A 26,880-nucleotide genomic window follows, 5' to 3' on the forward strand; every position below is an offset into this window, starting at 1 on the left:
GGTCTCAAATCACCATCTAGCATATCGTAATTTCACTTGATCTTTTAGCCTAAGCTAATCCTTGCAAGTTGGTTGTCGACAACGCAAATAACATGTCCAACTATCAAAATTCCTGATTCAGAATTTACCCACGATTAGTTCATCCCCGTATCAATCGCGAATGTCCTCATTTAAAAAAAAATGACGGAGTGCAACATCTTTATCTCCATAACGACGGGACACCGTTCATTATCTTTGATAGTCGACCAGCAGTCAGAAGCATGGAGGGCAACAGGGCGGACGACATTGGAATAGATTTTGTATTTGAAACGTTCATTGACGCGTTGACCATAGGCAACGCCAGTTGCAGAACGCCACCTCATCCTGCGTGACGCGTGAAATAATTTCATATCGCAGTTCACCACTGACTAATAGCATTAATCCAAGATATTTAAATCGCTCAGTTCCCGGCAGTTAAGGGGCGCTGACAGTGATAGTATCTCTTCCTTTGAAGCCGCTATTTACAAAATCCAATTTTATTCAGATACAGTCTCAGAGTATGTTGCATGAGGCGATCATACCAGTTTTGGAGAAATTGCTTGAGATCAGCTTGTGGCAGTGTGATGGACGCTGAACGTTGGTAATCCCACGTAATCATGTCCAAGACAACAACGAAAAGTAGTAGTGATGCGCCACTATGATGAACAACAAAAAAACTTGAGGCAGTTCTGATGTACCTGCTACACTCTTTGGACCGCAATAAAGCAATTTAACCCAGTACGCAATTTTTTTGACACTAGGTGTTGCGGCAGATCATATCAGATGAGTGTGTGTGGCCCGCGGTCAAGCACTTCCTCTAGATCCAGGAATGCAATGTAAAGACAGCAATGCTTCTCCCAGTGATTATCTTTAAGTAACCGTACAGTGTGTATTGCGTCAGTAATTCCGCAGTGGCTTTTTTGTCATTAAAATATCATTATTGACTTGAACGTCGTCCCTAGAGTTCCAATTTATTATAAAGATCTTTGCAATGGGCTGCTTCAGTAACAGCAGTCGATTTCTTTACTTTCCGGCTGGCATTCCCGTAAATTTGCCAATAGACTCTCGTCTTACCAACGAGAAACTTTTGATAGCAGCGTTTCTTTTCACCGAACTTCATTTGGACATCGTCATTCCAAATGTCTCCGTTAATGAACCAGTTACCAGATCTAGTGACTCCAACAGTTATATAGACGCTTTGAGGATTGATTGATTCCACGTTTCCTCGATGTAATGGGCGAAAAACCAACTTCCAAATTGGCTGCAAAGCATGAAGACCTACACTGTGAGACAGCTGTTTTTATTTGTTTTTGATCTTATTATAAACATTGATCTGTAAGGTATATCACGGGCAGTACGACAACCTTCTCTAAATTAGAGGTAAAGGTTGGGAAAAGCTTTCTAATGTCATCTTATTTACTGACAATGGCACTTTCAGGGTGGAAAACTGGACAGTGTCAGACAATGACAGTGACAAATCTTTCTCAAATCACCATTGGATACACTTTAACATAAACAATTCAGAGATCCTAGGAGGCAAATACTTGGTGATCGCTTTCCGCGCAAACCAAGTTCTGCAGCAACCATTTCGTGTAGTACTGCTAACTTAATAATTCGCAGTCCATTATCATTCGTATCATTATGTGAACTATGGGAGCCGACGTATTTTTATTTCTAAATTTTCCTCCCAAACGCAGAGTGCATAGCCTTTCGCTTATATTTTCCAAGCAAATAATAGCAGGTTTCATTTTTTGGCTGATTAAGAAACCTACTCCGAGCACATGGTTTACTGAATGGCCACTATAATATATGGTGTAGTGACTCTTCTTCAGAAAATCGGTCCCACTCCGGCATATCTCTTGCAGCGCTGTTACATCAGCCCTTTATTGGGACAGGGTATCAGCTTGATGCTGAGGAACATTCGATCTGTACAGGGAGCGCAAATTCCATCAGAAAATGTGCAAATTGTTGTTTCGGGTTCGTGGTTTTAAAATCCATCCTATCCGAGGTTCCTTCTGTGCCTTCGAAACTTCGGTTTTCCGTATAATGTTGTCAGCCCTACCAAACCCCCAACCTGGAGGACCAATTGGTACAATTTGTCCCGTTTTCAAGCGCGGGAGACTCGCCTTTATCCTTCTCCGTCTGCAGTTTCTCATTAAGAAAGAACTCCCAGCGATCGCCACATGGACGTGTAGATAAGGTTGGTGTTAGTTCAGCAGGCGTTTCCCAGATTTTATGCTCTCTCGTGGGTACCAATCCACATTTCGCCCTGGGACCTATACTACCCTTTGACCCTTTGAGGCTGACAATGGGAAGAGTATTTGCTTGGTAAAATTATCTTATTATTGAGCGTCATCGTCGGACAACAGTATAGTTTCTGCTTTAGATCCTCTTGTACTAACCACATCAACACCCTGCGAATCATTATCACACAGTATGCATACTTTAAATTATTCACCTGATCTATTTCGTGAAAACTTTCGACAACGCAAACAAAGAAGTCTGATAAAAAGTCAGAGGAGTTTAGAGACCAACGTTTCAATCTGTCTTTGATACTATTTTCTCTTGTTATCGGTGACGCTCTACGTGCTAAGTTGACCGTAAGAGTGGAATTTTCACCAGTCTGTGATATATTTCCTCAAAAACCTCTACTACGCTGAGGACATCTGTTTTCCCCAATTACGAGTAACTGGCTTTGGCGAAACGGCTCTAAACTTGGAGAAGGAGGCAATCAAACTGAAACTAAACATACACACGAATAAAACAAAGGTTCACAGTCTAACGGATCATCTACTCTTCCGATCCTTATCAATGGACAAAGCATTGAAGGCGTCAATCAATCATTGTTTCTGCCGACGGTGGCACCAAATTTGATGTTATTCGATGCATTATTACCACTAGATCCGCGTTTGTCGTTTTGTCTAAAATCAGTAAATGCACTCACCATCATCAAGTTGTTTCGCGTCAACCCTCCGCCCAATTGTTATTGCACCATATGGGAAACGATGGCCTCTTCTACTCGAAAGCTCCAAACCTTTAACTTTAACGCCATGTCGTCAGGGTAGTCCGGCGTTAAAGCCAGGGTAGTCCGGCCTGACACAATCTCGAGCGCAGAATCACGTCAACGTACTGGACAGGTGTCTGCTAACGTGTTCGCCACGAGTGACAGTTGATAGGTTAATTGTTTTCGGAGAGCTCCAATTCTATCTACTATAAAAAAATGAATTCAAAAAATGTAAGAATTTATAAATATTTAAATAATAGCAAATAAACATCAAGTCAAATTAGATCTAAACAAATCGGGAAACCGGAATCTGGACGGTTCGGGTATGAAAGCTTTTGTGTATTTCTTATATAAAGACATTTGAGTGTGTATTTGCCCAATTAATACGTAGCACGTAATATATGCATGTATTATGTAAAAATATCCACTTTCGGGTGATATTGACTTTTATAGTCTTCAATTTGCAAGGAACCGGCAACTTTGACCTATTATATCTTTGTTAGTAACTGTGCGATTTCCACCAAACTTGGTAGAATACATTACTGCCTTGATAATAGGATCAACGTAAGGGGGGTTTCGGAACCAATTACTAAAAATTATAATGATATACTATTATTAACTTTATTTGAAAAGATATCGGTATGGAAGGTATTTCGGAGCCTAGATACCATATAGTGGCAGCCTCCTCATTTTTTTCAAATTTTTTTGGTTGGGTAGTTTCTAAGAATGAGCCCGTTAAAGAAATTATCACTTTTAATTCACCGCACTCCCACCTTTCCAAAAAATGTCAAAACTAAAATCGGCTTCGGAAAGTACTAACAGAGACCTTTCATTTGATAACCCACATGACCTTATTTGGTGAAAAAAAATTTGTACACCCCTTTTGCATGTAGTGGGCCCCCTTCCCCTTAAATTCAATGCAAAAGGACGTAACTCACTGTAGGCGTAAACTGATTTTAATAAGGTTTCGTTTTACACAAAAATCTTAAAAACGGTTCTTCTAAGATTCAGTAAGCTTTTAATGCCCCCCAATTTACCTAATTGCACAACATATTTGGGCCGAAATTCTTTCACTGTCAGCTCAACTCAAGTTATTCACTTGATCTATGAAATTTCTTCAGCTCAACAAATCACGTGTAAATTCAAAGAAGAGAATGCCCTGCTTTCTGAATGAGGCCTAGCAAAAAAATCTATGTTAGGAATGTTAAAGCATCATCCTTGGACCGGAATTTCCTACACTTCGAGAATACCGAACTATCAGATAAAAAAAACCCAATGTTGCTATCGAGATCCGAAATTGTATAATTATAATAGCTCCGATCTAGACACACCTCCTTTATCCTGCAACCAAAGTAGTTCGACTATGAATCTCTTCTACTGAACAAGCAATGTCATTATTATAGAATCAATTTCCTTTCTCTCTGTCTTTCCTATCCTACCTGCATCAATTTCCTATAAATAATAAATTTAAATATAATTCAATTCCCCAACAGACCCACGGACACTGAAATACGACCTTGGAGACTCATATTTAGTCCTGATTTTTATCCTGGCCTTATTCCAATAATCGTCAAACAAGCGACCGTTCCGGCTACAGCTTTCGGCTGGGAGATACCTTGATGCCTTGCAGGTTCATATTGTTCCTTCGTACATACATTTCTACTCTACAACTGTGTAAGGGAATAAATTGGAATCGATTATTTATTTATTTGTACCTGAAAAGGAACAATGAACGTCTTACTGGTATCTGTATTCATGTATGCTGGCAGCAGCACATGTATGTTAAATCCAGCAGATGCCATAACATTTATTATAGTTGTAAGGCAGTTATATCCTGCCGTTTCGAACCTACGGGTTACAACAGGCCCGATTTGATCTGTCGATATTCCATTAAAGCCAGGCCAAGGTAATGGGAATTTCACGCTACGTGACGAATATCCGGTATATCCTTCCTTTGCGTAGGAATCATTTCATACACTGCACCTTTATATTATTCCTTTGATACGAGAATCCGCTTAGAGTTAAACCCCTCAAGGACGATTATGAGAGATTGTTTTGAAAGTATAATGGGGCGAATGAATCCCACATGTAACGTATAAATACATACATATTACTTCATTTTATCGGTTGCAGAGGATTTCTGATAAATCGCAGTTAAGACTATCTGCTCCTTTGCGAAAAAATGTTTGGACATAAAACATACAATAATATCCCTGGTTGTACCTATGTCCTTCTCACAAGTGTGGTGATTTTTGTGGAAATATAATGTAAGGAATATAAGAAAGTAAGTGGCATTTGTTATGCTATTCCTAAAGGCGTGTATGTTCTTTTGTTTCTCTACCAACTTCATCATTTTGGGTGCCCGAGCCGTAGCCATGTGAATCAAACTGTTGGCGTACCCTCAAAGGCTGTTATAAAACTCGATAAACGCGGGTGTACCCTCTCGCTGAGAAATAATAGAAAAACTAAAATTGACGCTGGCGTGATCAGTCGAAGCTTCGAGAACTCAATAAGGCTCAAAGACGAAAATCTTCCGTATTCTGGAATTTAATAAAATAAATAAAAATTGCATAAAAGGAAGATCCAACAACTACAAACGAACGATTTCACTTCAGTGTCCGCCTTGAATAAGGATATTTGCGACTTCGTTACTATGAAGAGTGCTAAGTGTGTTCTTGGTGTATTTCCAGCGATTAAATTAATGGAAATAATTAGACGTTTTTCCCTTTCGTTAACATTTTATTTTAATACACTTATACCAATATTACGGGAACCACTTGTTCCCCTCTTCAGTGTTATATGTACGGACCCCCTCAATTCCTAAACAAAATGTAACACAACAAAATGCACAGGCTTAAGCCCGTAGTTTCCTTACCAATCACTCATTATTGATCCATGGAGTGTGTAAGTGTTTTGCACCGACTTTTTTATTATACTGGCAACTTCTGAGATTCTACATCTCATTCATGTACAACCTTTCCAATAACATTGGCCGCCAACCTCTGTATATTTCCGGTTGAAGATCGTAGAAATCCGGATGGCTTAAGTGGTTAGAGCGCTGGGCTGTCGTAGCGGAAGATCGCGGCTCAAATCTCACTGGTGGCGGGGGGGTTTGTTATCGTGACTGGATGTCGGATACCAGTCGACATAGCTGTGAGTCAAATCAGAGTAATAATCTCAGGGAAGCACAATGCTGACCGTTACGGTCTCGAATGAAGTGCTCTGACACATTTCAAGGCCCTGATCTGATTGGATTGTTGCGCCAACGATTATTATTATTAAAATCGTAGATGAGTTTAAAACATATACTTTCTTCACGTGAGATTCGAGAACCACGATAGAAAAGAAAACTCCCTTAAAGAATCCAGGGGTTCACCTTAAAATTTAACAGCGTTCGAACCTTTTTGCCTCCAAAAGATTCTTTCCCATCAATCAATCAATCAATCAAGTTTGCTCGGTATGAGTACACCTGAAAATGATTAGTAAAAAGGTGATTTTCTCCGAGCCATTTTCTTTCCGAAGCAAATGCTTGTTGTGCTGAAACTAAAGCTTTACTCTAACTCGCCTGTTGAAGACTGAAATCCAGCACCTTAAAGGGGGTAGGTTCGTAAATAAATCTGCCGGAAACGTGATTGCTTATGATTGTAATTTTATTCGCTTTTAATAAGAGTAATAATCGTTGGCCCGACACTCCCATTGTATCTGGGGCTCGAAGTGTGTTGGAGCCTTTCATTCAAGACCGTCCTCATCTTCCTCCTCTTTAACGTCTGTCCAAATCAGAAGCGGGATCGGATCATCTTTGGTTGAGCGGTTTTGATCAGTCACGAGGCGTTTTAGATCACCATCCAACGTATCAAGCCACCGGCCTTTCGATCGTTTCCCATCGACTTCGATGTTAATCTCAGCAAGTGAATTACGTGACCATACCATCGAAGACGACTCTATCGCAATTTTTTATGATCCGTGCAACGCCATATCGATCAGGGATATCCTAAATTCGGATGTAATCATGGCCGGTTACCCCACTAGTCCAACGCAACGTCCATCTCTATAGCCGCGAGACGCCATTCATTGTCTTTCATAGTCGGCCAACACTCAGAAGCATAGAGGGCGACAGGGCGGACAACAATCCGATAAATGTTATATTTGAAAAGTCCGTTGATACATCGATCACAAAGAACGTCAACTCTGGCAGCCACTTCATCCAGGTTGCGCTAATGCGTGAGACAATTTCATAACGCAGTTCACCATTGGCTGATAACATTCATTCGAGATATTTAAATCGCTCAGCTCTGGGTGACACTCACAGTGATAATGCCTGTTTCATGGGGATCAATCGTAAAAAATTCTACTTTATTCAGGTCGATGATTATATTTTGAACAGATTATCCTTGTTATTAGACGCCAGGAAAACATCATCTGCATGAAGTAGTGTATTGGGCGCGGGACGCTGAATGTATTGTGTAACAGTATACATAACCAAAACAAAGAGGGGTGGTGAAAGGGCAGAGACACGAAGCGGTTTTGATATGCCCGGCACACTTCACACTTCACTTCTTGGATCGTGCAGCAATCTATCTTCTAGTAGTAGGTGTTGCCGAAAAGCATACCAGTTGAGTTTGAGTGACACACGGTCCTCCAGAAATGCAATGTAAAGAGGGCGATGGTTCTCACGGTATTTCTCTATGAACAACCGCGTAATGGGTGTTGCGTCAATAGTTGCCCAGTTCTTGACAAACAGGGCTTGATTCACGGTTATTTCAACGATGACTCCAATACGGTTGTCTAAAATGCGCTAAAAATCTTTGTGACAGAACGTTACCGAGCCCAACCTGCCACGAGGCCGATTTGAAAGAGCGGGACTACTTCACACGGTATAATCGTTGTCGTGTGAGGTAGGCCTTACCGGCTCAATTGATTTTTTAAAAAGTTTTCGGAAAATTATTGATGTGAATTAGTGAGAAGTCAGAATCCGAGGAGTGAAGAACTCATCTTTTAGGATTCTTTAAAGTTAGTTTTATAGTTAGTTAACAAAAGTAAAATATTTTAGTTGAATTAAATATGTTCTTAATTAAAAAAATAAATAACTATAATTGGAGACCCCGATTAATAAACAAACTTTCGCCAAGATTGACAGCAAATCACCTGCAGTTGCAAGGTAAGCGGCGTTCTTCGGTGAACCGGCGCAAGTTTAGCTTGAGACCAGCGTAATTCAGTTAGTGTTCAATCGCTAGCAGCACAGAATTTGGGAAAAACTTTTCCGGAGAAAATTCGCCCCAGTTTTCCAATGTGCGGGTTTCCATATGCGAGCCGTGCATGCCATGAGAAGTTGCATTAAATGCTTTCATAGCTTCGTTGTCGGCAGCAGCGGCGGACACCCATGGCTTGTTTGTGAACGGATGAGCGCCACAGGAGCACGTGAGAGGCGCGCACATGAAACGAATGTCTCGAATGTCTCATAGCCTTCATCGGCTGAAAAGTCTCCCAAATCAAGGAGAAGATCAACCTCACGTCTGGCGAGAGGGAACATCAGCAGGACTAGGACTCCATGGCGAAGTCGCCGAACCAAGAAAATCAGACGACTAGCAATTCAAGCTTCCATACTACTTATGGATGCAAATGGCATTCAGAGCAAATCATTACCCCTCAATATTTTGCCTGGTGTCGCGCAAGCACCATCGATTGTTCCATAACCAACCAACAATCACCTGTTACCGTCATCCTCGCCCCAAGCAAACCTTAGTGCGTCGAGTACCTCTAGGAGTTCCCTCTATTGGGCCATTTCGCCATTCGCAATCCATTCGCTTAGCAGGCATAGGTAGAACGCCTGACAAAGGTGTTCCCCCCGCATTTAAAACTTACAAAATTTTCTATCGTTAAGCCAATAATAAGCTTCTCATTTCGAACCAGGCAAACTGCTAGATTTATTAAAGAGCAAGCGAACCCAATGAGAGTTCCAGATAATGACTTTTTCACGAGAAAAGTGTTGAAGGAACTTCCAGGGATCGCAGCCACTCACGTGACTCACGTATTCAATGCGGTACTACATGCCTTGTAACCGCTAAACTTGGAAGATTTCAGTAATTGCAATGATTGCTAAATATGAGAAGATCAAACCAGGTTCCATCGTTCAAACCCATAAGTCAGCTAATCGTCCTCCCGAAGATGTTCTAGAAACTATCATTGCATATCTTGTGGAATACAAAGTGAATCCTAGACACCAATTGAGTTTTCACGAGTAGCTTCGTAGATCACATTCACAAGATCGCCTCTAAGATAAGGAGTGCACTGAAGGACAAAAACTATTGCTCAGAGGACTTCTTGAAACCCTGGACAAAGTGTAGCACGAAGGTCTAATTTTTAAAATAAAGAAATTATTTCCAATGGAGTTGTATCATATTTTTGAATCTTTTCTCTTGAAGGGCAATTTCAAGCAGAAATATAAAAGCTTCAAATCTGCGAGTAACAAATCCAAAGTGGAGTGGCAGTGTCTTTGGACGGGGCACTTTATCTCACGTAGACTTCGGCTCTACAAACTGACATTAATGCGACAGCCTCAACGTTAGCAGACGATACTGCGAACGTTGAGGAACGTTGAGTGAAACCAAGTGTTGTCACAACGCTTTTGCCCCGAAGCGAAAAAAAACTACGCGAAAGTCTCAATTAATGGTACAATGGTCCCGCAATAGGAGTACTAGTATCTCAATGTGCACCTGAATAGAACACTATCGCGGTGGAAGCATATCGAGATCAAAGAACTACAAGTGAAACCGAAAACAACCAAAAAACAAGAAGTGGCTCTAAATAGAAACTCTATGCTGCGACTTCTGTACAAATGCCTGCTCTACAAAGAGGTCATAATGCCGGAGCAAAAACAATCGGCGAGAAACTTTTCGCCGCTTTTTTCTTCTATGCACCTCTCGTTTAGGACAAAACATCGATTTCTTAAAGCAAAGATAACTCAGTAGACACTGCCTCACCTACGCCTTAAGATCTGCAATACCGAAAATATCAACCCACTTCCTAGAAGAACGTTATGCTTTGACAGCCATTTAATAAGCCATATATTAACAAATGCAAGGGTCATGAGTGTCGACAAAATCGACCACACGCCCCTCCCCTTCCCTCTCTGCATGTCAAATTCTTACCTCCTGTTGCTATTTACCTTTTCGTAGACATGACCACAAAGGTCACATCCAATGACGATATAGTCGTCGGGAAACACGTTAGAGGTATTTCTGTCGAATAGTTGCCAAAAGGCGTCATTCACATCCTCGGGCCGGCCTGCCTGTCATGCGTGGGCGGTGAAGGAATGGAAAAGAATCCTGCGGTCAGCTAAGATGATAATAAGCTTCATCAGGCGTGCATCAAATTATTCAACTTTTTTAATTGGAACAACTCTCAGGCACATCACCGACACCATATTGAATTCATGGATTACTAAATTAGAGAGGTTTTTAGCCATTTTTTGCGTTATTGGAGAGCGTAGGTATCAATGCGCCTCTTACAAAGGACCCTTGCAAATTCCTCCGTCTTACCAGTGAGAGTACCAATATTTGACGTGACAAGGATTCGTGAGGCTCCGACTAATTTTCTTACTTTCTCACACAGCCCATGAGTCAAAAACCCTTGCTCATTTCACGACTGAGTCGGGGCTCTCCCTGTCACGCCAACTTAGGTAACATCTTTCCGAGAATTGACATCGTTAATCGGCATTATCTCTCTTCTTTTATGAAGATATTTAATGCGATTTGTTTGGTCCACCTGTCACGGGTAACTAGCACTAGTATCAGCATAATGAAATAACTCCAATTATACTATATTAATCTCTTTTCTTAATTTTATCATTTGGTTTTTAAAGTTTTGTGTAAACACCAAATTGGTGGAAAGGTTTCCACCTTTCCTCGAGCTCACGCATGCAGTGAATTACATCATTGCAGGTCAAACTTCAGGAAGGGGGGTCTCCATATATCCAAAAGGAGGGTGCGAATTTTTTTTCCACCGAATATAGTCATGTGAGATGTCAAATGAAAGGCCTCAATTAGTACTTTTCAAAGCCAGTCTTAGGTTTGCCATCTGTTTGAAAGGTAGGGAGTGCGGGGGGCCGAAAGTGATCATTTCTTTCACGGACCCATTCTCAGAAACTATCCAACCCGCAAATCTGAAAAAAATCAGGTGCCTGCCATTAAATGGTACCTAGGCTTCATACCGATATCTGTTCAAATAGTATGTTATTATAACTTTTAGTAACTGACTGAAAAACCCTCCTTAAGTTCATCCTAACACCACGCAATGTAGGCTATGACATATAGCATGATCCTGCCAAGTTTGGTAGAAATCGCACTATTGCTAACGAAGTTATAGTAGGTCAAATTTTTCGCTTTTGGGCAAAACCAAGCCTTTGAATGTCAGTATCATGGAAAGTGGGTACTCTCACATAATATATGCATATATTACGTGCTAGGGGCTAATCGGACAAATGTCCACTTAAATATTTTTATATAAGAAATACACAAAACCTTTCATACCTGAAGCGTTCTCGACTTGTTATTTTACTGAAAATACTTACCCGTTTTCCTTTTTTAAATCCATAAATTTGGAGGTTGTTTGAAGTTTTTGAGAATTCTTCCCTCAATGACTTCTTCAGTTTCGATCAGAGTATTCTGATTTGGACAGCGTTGCTTTGTCGACACCTTCAATCGACCTCATTACTCTCATGCCCCTTTTGCCCCTGAATTGTTCCCTTCACTAATCACCTTTTACGGAGTTCTGTTCATCTTTCTCGGTGCTGCTGGCATCATCGCTATTACCTTCAGCGTCCTTGTTGGTGATCTGGCCCCTCCACACGCTTGCCAACCATCAACAAACAGTCGTAACACAAATGTGTGGACAGGTTTTTTGTAAAGCCAGGATGTGGAATCTTCCAAGACATCAGCAGAAACCGTGCACGGGGGCAATATGACGACGGATCGCAGGTGTTTATTTCCTTTCGGCAACAAACCCAAACGTAGCTGTTTTCATTTTTTAGGGAATATCCCTTCATCCAGGCATTTTTACATTGCTTGTATAAACATGTCTTGCCTCGCGTGGACGGCCGCTTTCACTACTTTATTGGCAATACCATCACCTCCCGATGCTTTCTCGTCCTTTATTTTTTGCATACCTGGGGCAATCATTTTCGACGATACGCGGTATGGTCTCTAAACCAGCTGCACCGATTGCTTCGATGACTGTATTTGATCTTTGCGGGAACACTGTTTTCATTAACGATGCCAGCATTGTCGGATAAGTTAGTTTCGGTTATTTCTTCCCTTTTATTTGAGACATCACCACTCTTTGGGATGTGTCTCAGAGGTTTACGTAAGGTTCGTTGCAAAGGTTTCTAAAGCGTCTGTTTTTGCTTTGTTTCATGGCTTTCTGCAAATCCTGTCTCAATTGTTTGAATGTGGAGAGCAGCTCTTGAAAGTTCAATCTTCTCCTCAAAAGTTGGCCGCTTCTTTGGGTTTGCAGGCGCTTTGCTCTCAGGGTCTTTGTTTCCTTGCTCCACCAGTAGGGTGGTGAACTTCTTCTGCTAGCAACACTTCTCAGCCTTACAGCATCGCACGCGTTGGCAACATACTGAATTAGCTGGTTGAACAACTTTTCTGCTGATCCTTGCTTCATACTGGTGGAGTTCACCACCAAGTCGAATGCATCTTTATCAAAGAGGTTACCTTTCCATTTTGGACCTGTCAGTTTGAGGTTCTGCGCCATTCTGTCCTGGACAGGGTGTTTTGCTTAGTATTTGTCCGTTCGCTTGTACTTGTAGCCGATCCGATCTAGTGTCGATTTTTTTAGGAAAAATCAAAAGAGGTCTGCATGTGTGCATTGTACATTGTAGTTGCAACCGAGTTTCTGGGAGTTTGGAGTTTCTCAGAAGGCATAAATATTTTTAATGCGCAGGATTAAAAAACAATGTATTGCTTACTTGCTTTAAAAATGGAACAATATACTCGTAAAAGATAATATTTTAACTTACCCAATTAAGTCTATAATCATAACACTGCACTGTTGTTCTTAAAACTTTTATTCGTTTCCCTGCCCTTGAGTAAGTGGTTTAGATTAATCAACAATTTTGTATAAAGTTCATGAGTAAAAACAGAAACAAAAGAATAACAAGCCGGGAAACCGGAAGCTGAATTCTTCAAGTATAAAAATGTTTTATGTTTCATCATCATCATCAACGGCGCAACAACCGGTATCCAATCTAGGCCTGCCTTAATAAGGAACTCCAGACATCCCGGTCTTGCACCGAGGTCCACCAATTGGATATCCTGACCTACGCCATCGCTCCATCTCAGGCAGGGTATGCCTCGTCTTCTTTTTCTACCATAGATATTGCCCTTATAGACTTTCCGGAGGATTAAGTGACCCGCCCACCGTAACCTATTGAGCCGGATTTTATCCACAACCGGACGGTCATGGTATTGCTCATAACTTCGTTGTTATGTAGGCTACGGAATCGTCCATCCTCATGTAGGGGGCCAGAAATTCTTCGCAGGATTCTTCTCTCGAACGCGGCCAAGAGTTCGCAAGATCATTGTCTTGTACAGTAAGAGCTTTGACCCTATGGTAAGACGTTTCGAGCGGAAAAGTTTTTGTAAGCTGAAATAGGCTCTGTTGGCTGTCAACAACCGTGCGCAGATTTCATCATCGTAGCTGTTATCGGTTGTGATTTTCGACTCTAGATTGTTGTTGTATTCTAATATCTTTATTCTTCCCGTTTGACCAGTGCGGTTTAATGTTGCTGGTTGGTTGGTTTTTGGTGCAGATGTTGCCACCATATATTTTGTCTTGCTTCCATTGATGTGCAACCCAAGATTTCGCGCCGCCTGCTTGATCTGGTTGAATGTGGTTTGTACGTCTCAGGTCGTTCCTCCAATGATGTCGATATCGTCAACATAGGCCAGTAGTTGGGTGGACTTAAAGAGGACCGTACCTCTTGCATTTACCTCAGCATCAGGGATCATTTTCTCGATGGCCAGGTTAAAAAGGACGCATGATAGGCCATCCCCTTGTCGTAGACCGTTGTTGATGTCGAATGGTCTTGAGAGTGATCCTGCTGTTTTTATCTGGCCTCGCACATTGGTCAAAGTCAGCCTAGTCAGTCTTATCAATTTCGTCGCGATGCTGAATTCCCCCATGGCCGTGTACAGTTTTACCCTGGCTATGCTATCATAGGCGACTTTAAAGTCGATGAATAGATGGTGCAACTGTTGTCCATATTCCAACAGTTTTTCCATCGCTTGCCGCAGAGAGAAAATCTGATCTGTTGCTGATTTACCTGGAATAAAGACTCTGGGTATGGGCCAATGATGTTCTGGACGTATGGGGTTATTCGACCTAACAAGATAGAGAAGAATATCTTATAGATGGTACTTAGCAACGTGATACCTCTATAATTGTTGCACTATGATATAGCTCCCTTTTTATGTATGAGCCAGATAATGCCTCTTTCCCAGTCGTCAGGCATGGCATGGATGCAGTTAAATCGCGCAAAATTGATAAGTGTGAACTGCTATAAATTTGACACTAATAGCCGAATTTTCATGAAACTTGACATGCGTATGCACGATACTTTTGCCAGTGCAAAATTTAGTACTCCTAGGATAAACTTAAGGGGGTTTTCAGCCAATTTCTAAAAGCTGGTTATATACTATTTATAAGTTTATTTGAGCAGATATCGGAATGGGACATATTTTGAGGCCTAGATTTCATCTAAGCGCGCCTTTGTGATTTTTTTCTGATCTTTGGGTTGGGTAGTTTCCGAAAATGAGTCCTGTCTCACTTTAAGTGTGTACATTACATGTAAAGTGCAAACTAATATCAGATGCGGAAAGTACTAATTGCGGCCTTTCATTTTATACCCCACATGACTACATTCGATGAAAAAAATTTTACATCCCCCCTTTACATATATGGTGAGCCCCCCTTTGAACTGCACGTAAATTTATGTCACTCACTGTATGCGTGGAATTTCATAGCTCCCATATGTCCACCAAATTTTTGTTTTACACAAAACCTTAAAAATGTATATGCCAAGTTTCCTATAGAAGAATTTTAAAGCATTATTCGCTCACAGATTCCATGTAAATCAATTGCCTATCTTTGGTTTCCACTGGGTGGTGGCAAGCAGCAAACATGTTGAGCCGGCCACATACGTGAGAGAAAGCTGTCCAGTAGGTTGTCAGTTGCAGAGAGATTGCACGTTTGTCGGCATGTTGTGCTTGAAGCGAGATTGCATGTCTATGGATAAGTTGCGGTTTTCCGAACAGGCTGCGGCAACCACAACTTGTCAACACACGTGCAATCTTGCGCCAACCAACAACTCGCTTAACAACTTGGTGGACGTCTGTGGCCAACGCAACATTCTTGCACACGATCACGATGTCGATACGTAAAATCAAGGTAAATATTTGTTGAAAGTTTGGAGTTTGCGGCAAATATCAAGCGTCTGGACACACCATAAGGAGAAATGGGTCGTTTATGCTCTATCGCCAACGCTGTCTTCGGCCATGCGGTACCCTATACCTTGAACTTCTGCGCTTTGAGCTGCGTCCTTAATTCCTGGGTCATTATTGTTGCACTCGCTCAGGCACTCATGCTACATACGCATCTATATATGCAAGCCATGCGGAGCCCCCTTGGGCATTGTATATTCAACGAAGGCCTAGAAATATATTAAGGATTAAAACGCCGGATCCCAAAATTTCTACGCCGACCTCTCCTGCAACTGATGAACTAAAAAGAGCAAATTCAATGATGCTATATACCGGCGAGGATACCTTAAGCCCCTTTAAGAATATTTTCTAAACAAATTGTTCCAAAGAACCTTCTGTCTGCGTGTGGCTTTCCAATCCTAGATAATTAAGCAATCAAAATCTCTTTTTCTCTCATATTTGTCAGATCCTTTAAGAAGCTTTCATTTACATCCAAAACCATACACTCTAATCAAAATTCCATTCCCTACCTCACTACAACGCAGCAGAAAATCACTTCATATCGATCCCACAATCACTTTCCTGTAATCAGGCTCTCCTCGTGTTCCAAAGTCATCATCGTGTCACATGAATTACCCTAAATCATTTTCCCGTCGCCGGAAACCATTAAAATTACATTTTCGCAATCTAATGAGGAGCTTAAGGTTTTAACACATTTCACTTTCATATCAAAATCCTGTTAAATTTTACGCATGATTGCTATTTACGTAAGCGCTCGCGGTTCCACCCTTCGATATTTCCTTCTTTGAAGCGGAAGAAAACTGGGGGTCTCGATTATTAATAGGCGGTAAATGTGCTGCGGATATTTGGTACGATGCATGAAATTATCGATTATTTCGGAAATAGCTATATAAGTAATGTGAGACGTGAATACGATATTTTTGACAATTTCAATTACTTCCACATCAAAATCTTCAATAAAAGTAAACAGATTTTCAGGACTCAGCAGAAAAAGGAAGATTTTTCATGGAGCATATTGAGATTTAACTGAGGAATTGTATGTAGCGGGGTTTGGAGCCACACATACTCGAGATGACCCAGCTTAAATAGCCGCTCTAAATAAAGGAATTACCCCCACCCAAAATCCTTCCTTACAATATCATACACAATAGAATGCAACACAAGAAATCTCATTTTCCGGCTCAGCTTTACAGCAAACATTACAGAATTTCCCATTTTTTCGCACGATTTTGACCACAATGAAATGAAATCATGCAAATTGGCTGAGCTAATAAAATGATGAACAGAGTGAGGTGGCGGTAGTGGTGGCGGTGGTTTCATTTGGGCGTAATCGGCAACAATGAGGGCTGATGGCAGCGCTATTCTGTTCAAACCAGACAATATCCTGGCGTGATTGCAAGCCAGAAATTTGTATCGTTAAATTTGATTCCCCAAGCAGACCCCCGGGAAATCCGCGACAGGACATGGATTCATCCGAACAAAAGCAGGGATTACGTCTACCGCCTTTTATCCTTTATAATTTCCCATTGGCTCTGCAACGGTTTCGCTCCTCCTGTATCCTTGGCGTGTTCTTTGCCATGGATTTTTTCCAACTAAATCAGTAATCAAACATACAAATTCGCAATTTCGGTTTAAATATTAGAGTTTTTAGGCGTTACATAGATTTGCGCACATAGACCCGTGTTCTGTTTATCACGAAGATTATCGTTTCAGGAGAAAAGTGAAATGGAGAAATTACCATTCATTGAACTGTAACATGATGCTTAATCGGCCAAGTTTTCTGCTTTATGCCGTGTGCTACCGTTTTCTATGTAGAATGCTCCCTAGAATGGGTTCAAAGGAAAATGAAACCTTATAGGCAAGTAGGTATTCAGGTATCAATTATGCAAATCCCTTCCTGACGATTATTCGGCAATGAAAATGGGAATCACGTGTCACTTCCAAATGAAAAAATTTTTAATGAACCAATTCCATAAAATGTGAATTGAATCAAGAAGAAGCACTTATCGCATTTCTAAAATTGACACCGAACGAATATCGGATCAAATAGCTTTAATAATAATAATAATCATTGGCGCAACAATCCGTATTGGATGAGGGCCTTGAAGTGTGTTAGAGCACTTCATTCAAGACCGTAACCGTACACTACAGAACACTGTAAGAGGCAATGTGGTCAACATTGCGCTCGCCCGAGATTATTACCCAAGTTTGACTCAGGTACTCATTCACAGCTGAGTCGACTGGCATCCGACGTCAAATCACGATACAAATCCCACTGCCGCCAGCGAGATTTGAACCGCGACCTTCCGTACGACAGCCTTGTGTAACCACTCAGCTATCCGGACATCAAATAGCTTTATCTTTATACAAACTTGTATAAAAGTTTTTAATTTTTCTAGCAGAAACTCATAGCCTCGAAAAAAGCATCGAAGAAGACGAGCCAATGTTCACTACTCAGTAGGCTATAAACTTCAGTACAATACTACCAGAGCCAAGAAAATACCATTTTGAAGACATCAACATCCAAGCAAAAGGAAGCGTTGCCTTTAAGTTTGTTTTACACAGGCTTCATGGTTGCGTCAATCATCTGAAGCAACTGATCCCAATCCGCCTTTAAGAAAAATAATTATCCTTTTCGGCACCCATTGAGCTAGGGTTTGTAAAAATATAATGAAAGTATTCCCGGCATGTCGTAGAAGGCGACTAAACTAATCTCGACAATATAAACTGCACATTTTGGGTCAAAGCGCAGTAAGATGGTAGACTCTGCATAGTATCCCGGCTTAAACAAAGAGGCATGACATTTAGGCAATGCTATGCACCAACGATATAGGGGAAAGGGATACTTTTCATGAGCAACTACCGAAAGGTGGCATTGTGATCGTGATGTTTGATCTAAATGGCAAGGTGACCTCTGACACTAGCTTCCTTAGGCATGTGATGGGAAGCTTCATTTGGGTGATCGTAACAACGACGGTGAAAGGCTTGTCTATTTCTGGAACTTTCACCGCCTTGTCAACAATAGCACACTATTCGAGCATAAGGTCTCATAAGACGATCGCAAGATTTGGGTGGTCCCAAGTTCCAAGGTATTTCGAGATGAAGTATACAGCTCTGCGACAGATTATGTTTTTTTTTTTCACCAGCGCAATAATAATTTTCTTTTGCCAGAGAGTAGACCCATTAAACTTCTCAAGATTTCTAACGGGTTCGAAGCTCGAGTTAGTACTGCCCACTAGTGATCAATAAAGACCTCCCACGATTCCGCAATTAGCCCAGTAGCGCGCCTTTTATATTTACTCTTCTATTATGGGATAAAAAAAAACACTAGGTGTTGAGTCTGTGACATGTTAGTCGTCATCCAGCCCTGAGCAGCTTGGGTTGTTAGCAAAGAGCTCTTCGCCATATTCAAGAGGAAAAAGCTCTAAAGGATTTTAACATCGACAATTAAACTCATGTGTGAGCGTTCAAAGTTCTTACCTTCTCATCAAGTTTTGTGTCAATCGATACAGCGGTTTCTGAGAAAAGTGTATGTGACAGACAGGCAGACCCACAGATAAACGAACAGACAAACATTCAACCGATTTTAATAAGGTTTTGTTTTACGAAAAACCTTTAAAAACGAATACGACAGAAGAGGATGATCCAAGAAAAAAGGCGATCCGAAAAAGGAATTAGGACAATATCTATGGTAGAAAAAGGTGACATGCAAACCCTGCCTTAGATGGCACAAGCTTGACGCCAGGCTCCAAACATCTATTGAAAATAGTAAGAAACCCACCCACACAGTTACATTTAACGTAAATGTTACATAGAACTGTCTTTGCATGCAAAGTAATTTCGACCAAATCAATTGCCAATTTGATGACGGCAATGGCTAAACTGGCCTTACGGAAGTCCAGCTTAACAGACATCCTGTTTCTTCAATAAACGGGAGTAACTCCAACATTTTTGCAATAGGGTCTAAAAGCAACATAGGTGTATAGCAGGATGCCCAACTCGTAATTTACCAACCCTAGGCACCAGATTCTGTCACCTTTATGATGCAGAAATGATCAGTCTGGCTTAAAGCCTTTATTGAGTATACCGGCCATACCTGCAATTTTTTTCTCACCTATTCTACTAAAAATTATCACCACCACCAACTATCAATTAAGAGTATTACCGCCTAGAGATCTCTAAAGGCAGCCAATACCGCAACCATAATTTCCATAAACAGATGCTCTCTGAATCGTCTGGTCACAATTCTAGAAATACTTTCCCATAAATTGCCATTCGTCAGATTTATTTAAAGTGTCCCTCCATATTTTGGGAAATAGATAGCCAAAAATTTCGGCAAGAGTCCTTGTTGGCTATGTTTTCCTTTATAATCAGTCCGGCCTGTCAGTGCCTGTCTAAAAAACCAGTCTGTGTAAAAAACCAGAGAGGGAGAGGCTTGGCAGAAGGAAACTTTAGTCGCAAAACAGAAGGGACTACAGGCTTGCCTGTCAGAACCTTCTCCTCCGCCTCTATCAGGAAAAGCGCAATAGAAAGACCGAGCCTTTTAGAGTGCTTTGAGGAGGCTTGTCGTATTTCCCGATGCCACGCGGAGAAACCGCTTCAAGGTGGAACCAAGAAATGCAAGGGCTCAGGAAATCAACCAGACGACTTCTAAATGGTACTTGCTGGCGCTGCGTAGAGCAGTATAAAGCTCCCCACTCAAGCTATAAGCAGTCTACGAGTGCATAGTGGGCCGGCAACATTTAGCATCATCCTTACCAAGGCCATGTTAACATTGACGCCTTGGTGCATATTGCAAGTGCTGCTTTAAATTCAGCCTCGCATCTTTTATCACTCCAAGGTATTTAATTACTGGCTTTGGGGTTATGATATGCCTTTCCATTCTGATACGGGCAGTGGTTTCCTTACGCCGCTTCGTGATAAGAAGCACCTCTGTTTTATCCTCCGCGATTGCAAGACCTACATCTATCAGCCAATACTCGATAGCAGTGATTACTTCAGTTGAACATAATTCCACATCAACCGGATTTTTTGTAACAACAACCACCGCTATATCATCGGCGTAACCCACTATTGTGGTCTCGCTACCAACTGGGACCTTGAGAACATCATTATGCACGATCTTCCACAATAGCGATCCCAGAACAGAGCCCCTTGTGGAACACCCGCGGGGGCAATGTATTCTTTGGTTCCATTGTCTGTGTTGTACCAGAGACTTCTATCTGTTAAATAGCTGTCGACGCCAATGATCTCCTTCCAACTGGCCAAGTTCAATGCATTTTGCACTTCAAAGGTAATCACAGCACAAGTAGTGACACCCCTTCCGTGTATCGCATTTTTAACTATGCCAGTGAATAGTTTGATGGCGTCGATGGCTGATCTGGCCGTATCTAAATCGTCGGCCTGATAAGCCTCCCAGACTCTCTTCAGCCAGGAGCAATCTGTTGTAGATTATTCGCTCCAACATTTTCCCCACGGTCGCCAATAGACATATAGGTCTGTAGGAAGATGGTTCATCAGGAGGTTTAGGCAACGATGCAAACCTTTGTCTTTTCCATGTCTCTGGAAAGATCCGTGCAAGCATTCTTCAAACAACTCTACGAATATGTCTGTCGACTTAACGGCTTAAGGGCTTTGTTTGGTATGCCATCGAAGCCCGACGCTTTGTTATCTCCCAGCCTCCAGTACCATTACTATCACTGAGAGATCTAAAGATGTCTATAGACTGTAACCGCTTGTGCTCTCCTAAGGAAACAAACTCTGAACGATTTTCAGTTGGAGATCGGGACATGTAATTTGCGGAGCTGCCTGACCTCTAAATCGCTCCATCACAACCCTGTAAGCGCTTCGCCATGGGTCCATATCCGCATCTGCGCAGAATTACTTGAAACAGTCCCTCTTGTTTCGCTGCTTAGCCAGCTTCAGGTTTCTTCAGGCTTCTTTGTAAGCTCGCTGTTTCATTTCCTGGTCCATCCTACCCATTGCGCCCTAAGTGACGTGTCTGGCCCAATGGCATACCGACCGAATTCACTACTCCACCAGCGGTCGGGCCTTCTACTGGGGAAAGTATCAATATCGATGAGTCACATCCCTTCGCAATACACTCCGTTATATGTAGGACTCTTTCCGAGGTTGTACTTGGTAATATGGCCTGGTCCAATCAGACATCTATGAATATTTACTCGTCAATTGCTTTCGCAGACCAACCTGACGTTCTCTTCATTCTTGGATGAACAGATTTCCAACCACTTGGCTTGCTCTTCAGGTCAAAGACTATTGGTAGATGATCACTGTGGATTTAGTGTTAACTGACATTCCAGGACAAATCGCGAGCTAGTGAAGAAATAACAAAAGTCAGATCCACAACCGAGCTGGACCACCCTTTCCCGTTCATATTAACCTGACCGTAGTTAGCGAATATGATATCTAACTGCGTGAAAGATCCCAAGAGACAACGCCGCCTGTGTACCTCCAAACGCCTTTCTAAGCCTCATAGTAGATGTCTCCTGCAAGTCGTGCAGCTTGAACTGCTCCGCTAAGACAATGCAAATTTAGAAGTGACCTCACCTAGGTCCTAGAACTGAATAGCGGTATCATGAGCGCGCATGGCAAAACTTTCTTTCTCGGACCTTTTCAATTCATGAGATCTCCGTTTTGGTCCTCCAGATCCCTGCTTACATTTCCCCCCAAGTCTTTGAGATCAGGGTCAGCTTTCACTCTTCTAAGTATGTCTACATAAGGCATACTATCCGCTTGAAATGATTGCCCCGGGACGGATCCTCATTCTCTCCTTCTTCTTTTTTGGCTTTTTTGATTCAAATTTAGTAGAGCCGTCGTGTACGTTTTGAGACATCGGTTCCCTTGGTAGCGCTAGTGTTTTAGGAATTACCTACCGAGGTTTTAGACCCCTTGTTCAAAGCGGGTGATACGCCTTTTTGTCATCATCGAAGAGGTAATTTTAGGACTCTCCTTCTAATCTTTGGCATCTTTCCGCAATTTGTTATATAGAAGCCTGTTTTCTCTCACCATATGATTGATTGCATGGCGCACGTTGTGTTTATCTCTGATAAATTCCGACAACTCAAGAATATTCACTCCAAGCAAAATGAAGGACAACTCTTCCAGGTCGGACTTCTGCTCCAAAGCCTCCATTCTTTTTTTGCGAACATTAATGGGGTTCTTTAGCCCAGGTGCTTTTCCACCTTAGATATTGGAGGAGATCGAACGGATCCGATTCTCGATCCTGAGGAGCCTCACCTAACCCTTTACGCTCGGGTGCGGTTGGTGTTACTGCGGCTTTTGATGACCACCGTTCTCCCCTGGGCAGATCCTTCTACGCTTTTGATATGGGTTTTCTAGGGAGCAATATACTCGGTTTAAACACCTCCTCGTCTAAACTGCTTATAGCATTAGAAACCACGGTTGCCAAACTGTCCACCACCGAAGCACTGCAGTCGAGGGATATCGACGACAGCGAGCTTGCTTGTCCACTCCAAAAAGACGCCGATGCTGAGATTCCGAGCCTTACACCGTAAGTTTGTAAACTTTCTCTTCGTCCACTTTGGTTTATTAGTCTGGGTGATCTCGCATGGCCATTTTTATCCACGGGTGGGCATTTTTCTCCCATCTTCCCCACCTGCGCATAGACATGTCCATGCACGCGTACAAGTCCGCACCCATAAGCATCCGCCGAGCATTCCCTTATTTGGACGAAGTAACACGCCGGATGGGGGATCTGGCAACTCCTTGCAGGTCCGTCTGTCTGCCACACCCGATTTACTCGGAAACGGTTGAACCAATTGTCACGAAATTTTACAAAAAGACGTGGTATGTGAATTTCTTTACATATAGCAAGCGGTGCCATTTTGTCTTGAATTTGAGCTGGGAACACCGAATATGGTCGCGTGGGACATCAAATGAACGGGTTCAGTTAGTACTTTTCGAAACTGATGATACTTTTGATACTGGGTGAATCACAGGAGAGTGATGGCTCAAAATATGTGCCCCAAAAAGTGAAAAAGTGAGTTCTCTATCCAACCAAAAAATCTGAAAAAAAAACACAATGATGCATCCATACGAAATCTAGTCCTCAAAATACCTCCCATTCGGATAACTGCTTGAATAAAGTTAATAATAATATATTTATATTTAATATATAAATTTACTCGAAAACTCCCCTCAAGTTTATCCTAAAATTACAAAATGATAGGGTTATAAGTAATAATATGCTGAATAATTTTGGAAAGTTTGACAAAAATCCAACTGTTATTAAGAAAGTTATAAAAAGTCAAAGTTGAACCCATATGAACGGCAAAGTTGAAGATTGGAAATCCATATGTATATATATATAGAAGTATATGTGAATGGGAAAACGTGAATAGGAAATTTTTCACACAAGATGAACACAAAACCTATCTACCCGAAGCGGCCAGCTTCCGGTATTCCGACTTGTTTTATTATCTTCCCTACTTATATTCACCTCTCCCTTCTATTACATCATATATTCGACACACCAATTTAGCAAACCCCTCCGAATAACAGACAAAATGGCGTGCGCCGAAAGTGTCCGGTAAATAGACGTTTCACTGTATTTAACATTCGCGAAATCTGCGGCCTCATCTTTATATAATTATTAATTAAATAATAAAATAAAATTTTAATATTCTGATACTGAACGTTTATTTATCGTCATTGCAGGAATAACGTTGAATTGTTGGAGACACTGGTATATTAAATGTTTCCTACCTAAAATGGAACTCATCAAGAAGCAACACACTTGCACATTCTACATACGAGTACATACATATATCGCTCAATCGTTGTTCATAAAAATATATACTATACTCGAAGTGTTACCCTTAATCGTTATGTAAATAATTTCACGTATAAGATATTACTTTACAATTTAATATTTCATATTTTAACATCACAATTGTAAATAGCTATTATTGGAAATAAGGAGAGAAACTATTTGAAAATTATTACAATATTAAAGCCAGAGCATAATCGATTGAAATCTATCATAAGCAAAGCTATGATACTATGTGTTAATGTTATTACGTAACTACTCATTTAGACTCGGAAAAGATAGAATTTTCAAAATAAGTGCAATTATGTTCTATAGTTTCGTAAATTTGCCAAACCCTGCATTCTACTGAAGATAGTGACTGACAAACGAAATAGTTGAAAAGATATTCTCCACATTGGGATGAAACAATTAGAAAAGATACTGTTATGCTGTAGCAAATGAAAATCAAAACGAATTTATCAAAGGCATTCACATTTTCCACATAAACCGTCTTCGTGGTACTGATCAAATTTGTCGATTTTCTGAACTTCCTGGAATCAAACTTTCAAATACTGTGCCAAAAGAATAACGATTTTTTTTGCATGTGGAGTCGCCTATCTGCGGCGAAATTTCTCCACGAATATTAAGACAAATATCAAATTTTGGAAACAACTATTTTAACTTCTAAATTTCAAATTCGCGGTGCCAAAACCACTCAATCATTAATAGTAAATTGAAAATCAAATAAGGAAATCCATAAATCAAAGATAACTCCGCCGCAAAATAAAATCCAATTGCAATATTTGTAGAAATTTTTGAAAATATCCCGTTCGACAGATTTCATGTACATACAGCGTAATTTTGTTAAATGGTTCTAGATTAACTACTCCAATAAAACTGAAAATATAACGTAGAATTATTCATAATAGCTCAGAATACATTGAAAAATAGTTAGCTCACTTCACTATGAGAAAACATTTATGATAAAACTTTTAGTAACCAGGGTTAATTTTAAGAAGTTGAGAGTTCGTTTCTTTTTTATTGACGAATTAAATCTATGCAAATGTTATATGTTTATTGTAATGACTTACATGAATAAGCGAAATATAGAAATTTCCAGAAACATGTAGTGTAGGTCTTTAACTTGAGCCAAATTTGAAAATCATTCAGTCCATTATTGCTCAAAAAGAAGCACTGACATTCGGTCAAGATACATGCATATGTTTTCATCAAGAGACCCCAGTATACCTAACAGACGGATCGACTCTAAATGGTCCGGACTCGCAAATGTATTGGGGAAACCTGTCCGTACACATCTTAGACCCTAAACAGCTAGCAGTTGTGAGTTAGTCTCTATGGTGTCTTCGATAAGCTGCCCCAATACATTAGCAAGTTCGGAACCATTTACAGTGGATGGGGTTGAATTGGTTCAATTACACAAGCTAAAGTTTCTGATCGCCTTTAACTTGTCAAAGGCCAGTGACGATCCTTGCCCATGTCTGGATCAAGTCGACTCATACCTCCCCATGGTAGCCCTGGATAACCATTAAACAACCGTCGTGCTGTGAACAATTGTGAGCGGGGTCCCAGCCCACAGTCTAATACAGAGACGGCCGATCCTGACAAGAGTTATAAATTCATTATCATCAACGCCGTAACAACCGGTATCCGATCTAGACCTGCCTTAATAAGGAACTCCAGACATCCCGGTTTTGCGTCGAGGTCCTCCAATTCGATATCCCTAAAAGCTGGGTGGCGTCCTGACCTACGCCATCGCTCCATCTCAGGCAGGGTCTGCCTCGTCTTCTTTTTCTACCATAAATATTGCCCTTATAGACTTTCCGGGTAGGATCATCCTCATCCATATGGATTAAGTGACCCGCCCACCGTAACCTATTAAGCTGGGTTTCATCCACAATCGTTATGTAGACTACGGAATCTTTCATCCTTCTTCGGAGGATTTCTCTTTCGAACGCAGCCAAAAGTTCGCAATTTCTCTTGCTAAGAATCCAAGTTTCCGAGGAATACATCAGGACTAGCAAGATCATTGTCTTGGACAGTAACAGCTTCAACCCTATGGTGAGACGTTTCGAGCGGAATAGTTTTTGTAAGCTGAAATAGGCTCTGTTGACTGCCAACAACCATGCGCGGATTTAATCATCGTAACTGCTCGATCTAGATGAAGGCAGTTTGAACGTCTCGGGTGGTTCTTCCCATGATGTCGACATCATAGGCCAGTAGTTGTGTGGACTTGAAGAGGATCGTACCTCTTGCATTTACCTCAGCATCACGTATCACTTTCTCCAGGGCCAGGTTAAAGAGGACGTGTGATAGGGCATCCCATTGTCGTAGACCGTTGTTGATGTCGAATGATTACCACTCCATAGGTAATCGTTGGCCTTACTATTGCAGTATGTATCCAAAGTAGTACCTTCGGGCTGCAACCCCATTTTTTTCCTGTTATGGATCCAAAAATCATCGGAGCCCTCGTAGCTTTCCGGCAAGTGTTTCCGACATGTATCTTTCAGAGTAATTTTTGGTCTACCGTAATTCCCAAATATTTGACCTCT

At 41.2% G+C, this 26,880-nt stretch overlaps 1 protein-coding gene across 1 annotated transcript in view; it reads left to right on the top strand.

Moving 5' to 3' along the window:
- The window catches only part of LOC119661173 (homeobox protein 4), a 148,312-nt gene extending 122,895 nt beyond the window's left edge, over positions 1–25,417 (top strand). The window contains exon 7 of the mRNA XM_038070390.1: positions 24,220–25,417. The gene's annotated coding sequence lies outside the window, so the exon portion shown is untranslated. The remainder of the gene's footprint in view (positions 1–24,219) is intronic.
- Positions 25,418–26,880: the final 1,463 nt, after the last annotated feature.

This window comes from Hermetia illucens, chromosome 1, assembly GCF_905115235.1.
Source record: "Hermetia illucens chromosome 1, iHerIll2.2.curated.20191125, whole genome shotgun sequence".
Lineage (NCBI taxonomy): Eukaryota > Metazoa > Arthropoda > Insecta > Diptera > Stratiomyidae > Hermetia > Hermetia illucens.